Source organism: Cervus elaphus, chromosome 8 (assembly GCF_910594005.1).
Source record: "Cervus elaphus chromosome 8, mCerEla1.1, whole genome shotgun sequence".
Classification (NCBI taxonomy): Eukaryota; Metazoa; Chordata; class Mammalia; order Artiodactyla; family Cervidae; genus Cervus; species Cervus elaphus.
In genome coordinates, this window is record NC_057822.1 from 26,760,641 (window position 1) to 26,769,585 (window position 8,945).

General features: G+C 44.1%; 1 pseudogene; it reads right to left on the minus strand.

Annotated features, from left to right (window-relative positions):
* Nucleotides 1-260: 260 nt before the first annotated feature.
* LOC122698919 lies at nt 261-1,381 on the minus strand (annotated as a pseudogene).
* Nucleotides 1,382-8,945: the final 7,564 nt, after the last annotated feature.

Here is an 8,945-nt window from a genome sequence, read left to right on the forward strand (position 1 = left end):
TCTTTAAGAAGAAAAATTTGAAACTCTCAGGACCACAAAGATTTCAAACATCTTTTGTATGTAAATTCTATTCATGCTTCCAATTCTGATTTGAATCCTGACCCAACTCCATGGAAAGTTTGGAAAGAATTTTTCTTCCTTTTTTTTTTCTTCTTTTTTTGGGGGTAAAGGGTACTTCATTGAAGATACACGACAAGGTAGGGTTCCCTAACCCCTCGCCTTCCTCAAGAGGTCTGGGATGGAAACCGTGTGGGGCTTGGGAGATTTCTCAGTGTGCTGGAGGATCAAGGTGGGGCAAGGACTCCCCAGGAGTTGAGGACCTCTCTCTTCCTTTCATGCTCTTGCTAGGGCTTGTGGTCCAGGGACTCTTACTCCTTGGTGGCCATGTGGACCATGAGGTCCATCACTCTGTTTCTGCAGCCAGATTCATTGCTGTACCAGGAAATGAGCTTGACAAAGTGGTCATTGAGGGCAATGCCAGCCCCAGCATCAAAGGTAGAAGAGTGACTATCACTGTTGAAGTCGCAGGAGAAAACCCAGTCCTCAGTGTAGCCCAGAATGCCCTTGAGGCAGCCCTCTGACACCTGCTTCACCACCTTCTTGACCTCATCATACCTGGCAGGTTTCTCCAGGCAGCAGGTCAGATCCACAACCAACATGTTGGGGGTGGGGACATGGAAGGACATGCTCATGAGTTTTCCGTTCAGCTCAGGGATGACCTTGCCCATGACCTTGGCAGTGCCAATAGAAGCAGGGATGACTTTTTCGGCAATCCCTTGGCCACCACACCACAGTTTCAGAGGAACCATCCATAGTCTTCTGGGTGGCAGTGATGGCATGGACTGTGGTCATGAATCTCTCCACCATGCCAAAGCGGTCATGGATGACCTTGGCCAGGGGGGTGGGGGTGGGGGGTGGGCAAGCAGTTGGTGGTGCAGGAGGCACTGCTGACAATCTTGAGGAAGTTGTCATAATTCTCATGGTTCACACCCATCACAAACATGGGGGCATCGGCAAAAGGCAGAGGTGATGACCCTCTTGGTTCCACCCTTCAAGTGAGTCCCAGCCTTCTCCATGGTAGTGAAGATATGAGTGGACTCCACCACATACTCAGCACCAGCATCATCCCATTTGATGTTGGTGATATCTCACTCTTGGAAGATGGTGATGGCCTTTCCAATAATGATGAGCTTCCCATTCTCAGCCTTGACTGTGCCATGGAAATTGCCATGGATAGAATCATACTGGAACATGTAGACCATGTAGTTAGGGTCAGTGATGGGGTCACTGATGGTGATGATGTCTACTTTGCCAGGTGAAAAGCAGATCTAGTGACCAGGTGCCTGATACAGCCAAATCCATTCACTCTGACTTTCACCATCTTCTTTCAGGGATGCGGCTGACATAGCATGGAAGATGTGGCTCTCTGTCAAATGAGGAGGAGCAGAGAGATGCAAAGAATTTTTCTACTTTGAAGTTAGTGAGATTAGGATCTGGATTTCTATCACTCTGTCCATTTTATTTCATTTGTCCAAGTGGAACCAGGTCATTGCATCCCCTTGTTACTGTTCCTACTGGGACTTTCACTGGATGCTGCTGCTGCTGCTGCTAAGTCGCTTCAGTCATGTCTGACTCTGTGCAATCCCATAGATGGCAGCCCACCAGGCTCCCCTGTCCCTGGGATTCACCAGGCAAGAACACTGGAGTGGGTTGCCATTTCCTTCTCCAATGCATGAAAGCGAAAAGGGAAAGTGAAGTCGTTCAGTCGAGTCCGACTCCTAGCGACCCCATGGACTGCAGCCTACCAGGCTCCTCGGCCCATGGGATTTTCCAGGCAAGAGTACTGGAGTGGGTTGCTTCACTGGATGAGCATCCCCCAAAAGGCCCTCACTGGGCTCTGTTGAATGAGGCCTAGGTAGAAGAGAGGCTATAAAATGATATGTCTTTGAAACTGAGCAGGACCCTGTGAGGCTGCTGGGCACAGAAGTCTTTATGTGTCCCCATTTTCTTGTTTGTAGGAAATTGGCTTAGGCTCCATGACTTTCTCTGAGTTCTAAGGGGCAGGTTCAGTTCAATTCATTCGCTCAATCATGTCTGACTCTTTGCAACCCCATGGACTGAAGCATGACAGGCCTCCCTGTCTATCACCAACTCCTGGAGTTTACTCAAACTCATGTCCGTTGAGTCAGTGATGCCATCTAACCATCTCATCCTCTGCCGTCCCCTTTTCCTCTCGCCTTCGATCTTTCCCAGCATCAGGGTCTTTTCAAATGAGTCAGCTCTTCACATCAGGTGGCCAAAGTATTAGAGTTTCAGCTTCAGCATCAGTCCTTCAAATGAATATTTCAGGACTGATTTCCTTTAGGATGGACTGGTTGGATATCCTTGCAGTCAAAGGGACTCTCAAGAGTCTTTTCTAGCACCACAGTTCAAGAGCATCAATTCTTCTGCGCTCAGCTTTCTTTATAGTCCAACTCTCAAATCCATACATGACTACTGGAAAAACCATAGCTTTGACTAGACAGACCTTTGTTGCAAAGTAATGTCTCTGCTTTTCAATATGCTATCTAGGTTGGTCATAACTTTCCTTCCAAGGAGTAAGTGTCTTTTAATTTCATGGCTGCAATCACCATCTGCAGTGATTTTGGAGCCCAGAAAAATAAAGTCAGCCACTGTTTCCACTGTGTCCGCATCTATTTGCCATGAAGTGATGGGACCGGATGCCATGATCTTAGTTTTCTGAATGTTGAGCTTTAAGCCAACTTTTTCACTCTCCTCTTTCACTTTCATCAAGAGGCTCTTTAGTTCTTCTTACCATAAGGGTGAGTTCTTCTTACCATAATACTTTCTGCCCTAAGGGTGGTGTCCTCTGCATATCTGAGGTTATTGATATTTCTCCCGGCAATCTTAATTTCAGTTTGTGCTTCATCCACTCCAGCATTTCTCATGATGTACTCTGCATGTAAGTTAAATAAGCACGGTGACAATATACACCCTTGACTTACTCCTTTCCTGATTTGGAACCAGTCTGTTGTTCCATGTCCAATTCTAACTATTGCTTCCTGACCTGCATACAGATTTCTCAACAGGCAGGTCAGGTGGTCTGGTATTCCCATCTCTTGAAGAATTTTCCACAGTTTGTTGTGATCCACACAGTCAAAGGCTTTGGCATAGTCAATTAAGCAGAAATAGATGTCTTTCTGGAACTCTCTTGCTTTTTTGATGATTCAGTGGATGTTGGCAATTTGATCTCTGGTTCCTCTGCCTTTTCTAAAACCAGGCTGAACATCTGGAAGTTCATGGTTCATGTTTTTTTGAATCCTAGCTTGGAGAATTTTGAGCTTTGCTTTACTAGCGTGTGAGATGAGTGCAATTGTGTGGTAGTTTGAGTATTCTTTGGCATTGCCTTTCTTTGGGATTGGAATGAAAACTGACCTTTTCCAGTCCTGTGGCCACTGCTGAGTTTTCCAAATTTGCTGGCATATTAAGTGCAACACTTTCACAGCAGGTTCAAATAGTTGCTAATCAAAGAAAGGAGGGGACGCAGGAACAAAGGAGCTGCAGTCAAAAAACAATAGTGTGGCCTTGGGGCAGCATCGTTATTCCACTTCAAGGGATATACATAGCAATATCATTGAACTCTTCTGTAGAACAAAACCCCCAACAAATGGAAGATGTTAACTCCTTGATGAAACATTTTTCATTCCAGAGAGAAGGTCACAGTTTGATAACCTTGAGAACCACAGAAGCTTATCAGGAGAACATCTGAGATCAGATTAAAGGACTGTAGTCCCTGGACACACTGATCCTTATCAGCAACCCACCCTTGAAGCATTGCTATAAAACTCTTCACCAAATCTCTCTGGGTTGGGACAAACACTTTTGAGGGCATTAACCCACTATATCCCCCCTTAGCCTGGAAAACAATAAAGCTCTTCTTTTCTACTTCACCCAAAACTCAGTCTCAGATTCCATTCAGCACCAGTACACAAAGGCCAAGTTTTGGCATCCAATGGGCACTGACTTGGGGATGACCCCACAGGGATCTCCTGACTCAGTCAGAGGCTCTGAGGTTTTCCCCACACCAGCTTCTTTCGAGAGAGCAAAGGGTTGAAGAATTCCTTTAGAGGCCAGAACTCCTGTGACTTTTGCCTGGGAAGGCCAAGCCCCAGTCACACCCAGTCCACCATCCTGGCAGAAGAACTCCAAGGAGGGAATGGAAGATAGAAGGACAATCCTAGCAGCTGCCAAGATCACCTTTGGCATCATCTTGGTCGGCTAGGGGATCGAAAATATGGACATAGTCTTTATAAATCAATTCAGAATGCATCCTATGGAAATGAGCTAGGACAAGTGTCTGGGGCATGACTGGCTATAGGTCCACTATCAAGCCAGGTAGCCCAGGGTTCAAGCCAAAACCTCTACACACAAAGAATCTGATGGTAAATCATCTCCTCATGCTTCTACTGGCAACATTAATTGTCCACACATTTTTAACCTCCCCCCATTGAAGCCAAAACAGTTGTCAATGAATGATGTGTTTGAATTTAACCTATTATTTCTCAGCAATTGATGGAGTCTCAACAAACATTCCCAGGGACACATCAAGGAAGAACGTCTTACTTGTGCTAACAAAAGGTTATCTATAGAATACATATAAATACTTTGTTGAGAAAACAGAAAAGTTAGATGACAAATACAGCCAACCTGCTGAGACAGTTATCCATTCTCAGAAAATACCTAAGAGAAAAGAGACGGTGGGGGCAGCTGGGGGAGAAAAAGAAAAGATGAGAAATGGCTCCCATCAGCAGCATTACCTATTGTTTGAATCACTGGAATCTCCTTCTCCTCCCCTGGTTCCATCTTTCCACTTTAAAGGAAAATGCTTGCGGTAGGATTAGGCTAACTTTCCTATTTAATAGAAGAAAAAAGAAGAAACAAAGCAGAAGCACCAAATGCATAACAATGATGACCTTCAAATTGCTAAGCTTAGAGCTCTGGCCTTTGCTCTGTGCTTGTAGCAATCTCTCAATAACTGATTAAAGGATTAACCAGCCAATTTGTTCAAAAGAACACAAGATTTATATACTTATAAGGTCCAGGAAGACATACACCTGAATTAGCATAACAATAACCTACATCAGAGGAGTCAGACAGAAAAGTAATTCATATTTATAGTTTGAATGTTAAAACTAACTATAAAGTAGAAAATGGAGTCTACCTTGTCACTAGCTCCCACAGCATTAAAAAGTGAGAGTTGGTTTTATCTGTTCTTCTCCAACAAACAGGTCTAATTAGAAATGAAAAGCATGCATCAATCGCATGCAGATTAATGACTGACAGATCTACACAGGTCTTATCTAGGGATCTTAAAGAGATTCCGTCTGACTTTAACTGGCAGGAAAAACAAAAAAAGGTGAATTCCCAGCTGCAACAGAGCAGAGAGGATGTCAGGCATTACCCTGGGTTCCAAAGAAGGTGAGCCAGACTGGGCTGGAAGGGTGTCATTAAGAGCTGTGAGCTCACCCTGGGGAGGCAGGTGCTAGACAAACAACCTAATCCCAGGCTTTTGGTTTTAATCTGTCCCCACCCTCTGCAGTGCAGAATTGTTTACTCAGAAGGAAAAGAATCCCATTCTCTGTGTCAGTACAAGGGAAACACGCCCTCTCCCTCTCCTGGAGGGTGAGATGAGTGGGTTCAGGTATGGGAACTGGTGTGTTGGTCCCAAAAGAGTCTTCCGGAGCAAGTCACTGCAGGCAGACATGCCCCTGGGAACAGGCAGCCAGCTTCAGGCTAATCTGTCTGCCAAAGACTGAGAGTCCTCATACCGAGATGAAAGGACTGGAGAGAACCTACCCCCATGACTCCTGACCTGCTTCTAATTCCACCTTGTGAGGACTGACTCTGGCTGCAGGTTCTAATCCCTAGGCAGGGTTTAGAAAAGGAAGTGAGGAAACAAATGAGTACTTAGGATTTTAGTATCAGAGAGTATGACTGGATGCTAAAAAAGCATCCCAGAAGCAAGCAAAGGGAAAGCATGAATCTGATTTTATCAGGTGTGCCTGACTTGCCTCTGGGCTAGGAGATGTTTTACCCATTCCCCTCTCTTCCTCCATCTTTTCAGACAAGAGAGTAAGTTAGCCAGCCCTTGAAAGTATCCGGCTCTTTGGGACCCCATGGAGTGTAGCCTACCGGGCTCCTCTGTCCATGGAATTTTCCAGGCAAGAGTACTGGAGTGGGTTACCATTCCCTTCTCCAGGGGCTCTTCCTGACCCAGGGATCGAACTCAAGTCTCCCACATTGCAGGCAGATTCTTTACCATCTGAGCCACCAGGGAAACCCAATTGATTTAAATTGGCTCCTCAAGAAGATCTCCATCACAGGATTTCATCCTCCCTCTCTGCCTTACCAAGCCTTGCCCCAATGCCTTCACTTCCTTCAGAAGTCAAGTTCCCATCTCCACTCAGCTACTCCAAGCTCGTTGGTCCTGCCTGTGCTTCCCCATTCTTTCCCAGAACCCACCCCCACGACTCTGCCATGCACCCTTCATCTCCCAAAGCCTTCCTCAGGGTCACCTCTATGGAGAAACCTTTCCGGAAATTTCTACCCGACTCTACTGCAGTTACTTAGCAGCCCCCCTGAGCAGCTGTGCATTCATCTGACTTTGGGTTAGGTTGGGTTGTTTTACTGTGTCTTTATGAGTGAGTATTTTGTATGAGTCCCGTGTTGTGAGTATGAGTGTCGAGTGCCTCCTCATAGAGTCTCCACCATACACTCCTCACACAAGGCGCCTTACTATGCTCCGAACTTCCTCAGCCTCCAGCACTGAGCACTGCAGGGCCATAAACTTATAGCACCAGCCAGTCTGTCTGGGCCTAAGTGGGGAGATCAGGGGCACCCAGAGACACAGAAATTCAGTTAATAACATGCTCAACACAGTCAAGTTCATCACCTAATTTCAGCCACTAATCCACATGTATGAAGTGAACACAACTGACTGAGCTTTTGCTGTTGTCTTTGGTTTAGTTCTGATGGACACATGCAAACCACATTGTTATACCATACTAATTCCTAATTTTTTTTTTTAATCACATTTGAATCATCTTTTGTGCTATCAAGACATGGGTCTGCAGTATGGTACTGGCACAAAGACAGAAATATACATCAATGGAACAAAATAGAAAGCCCAGAGATAAATCCATGAACCTATGGACACCTTATCTTTGACAAAGGAGGCAAGAATATACAATGCAGAAAAGACAATCTCTTTAAAAAGTGGTGCTTGGAAAACTGGTCAACCACTTGTAAAAGAATGAAACTAGAACACTTTCTAACACCATACACAAAAATAAACTCAAAATGGATTAAAGATCTAAATAAGACCAGAAACTATAAAACTCCTAGTGGAAAACACTCTCTGATGTAAATCATAGTAGGATCCTCTATGACCCACCTCCCAGAGTAATAGAAATAAAAGCAAAAATAAACAAATGGGACCTAATTAAACTTAAAAGCTTTTGCACAATGAAGGAAACTATAAGCAAGGTGAAAAAACAGCCTTCAGAATGGGAGAAAATAATAGCAAATGAAGCAACTGATAAAGAATTAACCTCAAAAATATATAAGCAACTCCTGCAGCTCAATTCCAGAAAAATAAGTGACCCAGTCAAAAAATAGGCCAAAGAACTAAACAGACATTTCTCCAAAGAAGACATACAGATGGCTAACAAACACATGAAAAGATGCTCAACATCACTCATTATCAGAGAAATGCAAATCAAAACCACAATGAGGTACCATCTCACGCCAGTCAGAATGGCTGCTATCAAAAAGTCTACAAACAATAAATGCTGGAGAGGGTGTGGAGAAAAGGGAACCCTCTTATACTGCTGGTGGGAATGCAAACTAGTACAGCTACTATGGAGAACACTGTGGAGATTTCTTAAAAAACTGGAAATAGAACTGCCATACAACCGAGCGATCCCACTTCTGGGCATACACACCGAGGAAACCAGAACTGAAAGAGACACGTGCACCCCAAAGTTCATCGCAGCACTGTTTATAATAGCCAGGACATGGAAGCAACCTAGATGCCCATCAGCAGACGAATGGATAAGAAAGCTATGGTACATAAACACAATGGAATATTACTCAGCTCTTAAAAAGAATGCATTTGAATCAGTTCTAATGAGGTGGATGAAACTGGAGCCTATTATACAGAGCGATGTAAGTCAGAAAGAAAAACACCAATACAGTATATTAACACATATATCTGGAATTTAGAAAGGTGGTAACAATGACCCTATGTGCGAGACAGCAAAAGAGACACAGATGTAAAGAACAGACTTTTGGACTCTGTGGGAGAAAGCGAGGGTGGGATGATTTGAGAGAACAGCATTGAAACATGTATATTATCATATGTGAAATAAATCGCCAGTCCCGGTTCGATGCATGAGACAGGGTGCTCAGGGCTGGTGCACTGGGATGACCGTGAGGGATGGGAGGTGGGAGGGGAGTTCAGGATGGGGAACACATGTACACCCATGGCTGATTCATGTCAATGTATGGCAAAAACCACCACAATATTGTAAAGCAATTAGCCTCCAATTAAAAAAAAAAAAGACACGGGCTTGTAAGTATAGGAATCTCAATCTCTCAAACCACAATGCAGTGACATCACCTAACAGGGGAATTTTTTCTATCAGACATGAGATGTATTCCCATGATGTACAATTAAGTTCTCTTTATTTTTACATTAAGCAAATCATCAGTCATCTTTCTAAGCAAAAATAAAAAGTATACTAATTTGAAAATTTAGGAAAATCAAGAGCATGTGGTCACCACATAGAGCAAAGAAATTGTGTTTAATTCCAGTAATTGTTTCAGCGCTAGAAGTCATGGCCATCTAGAAAAAATGTCCAGTGAATGGGAAATAAGATTCTGGG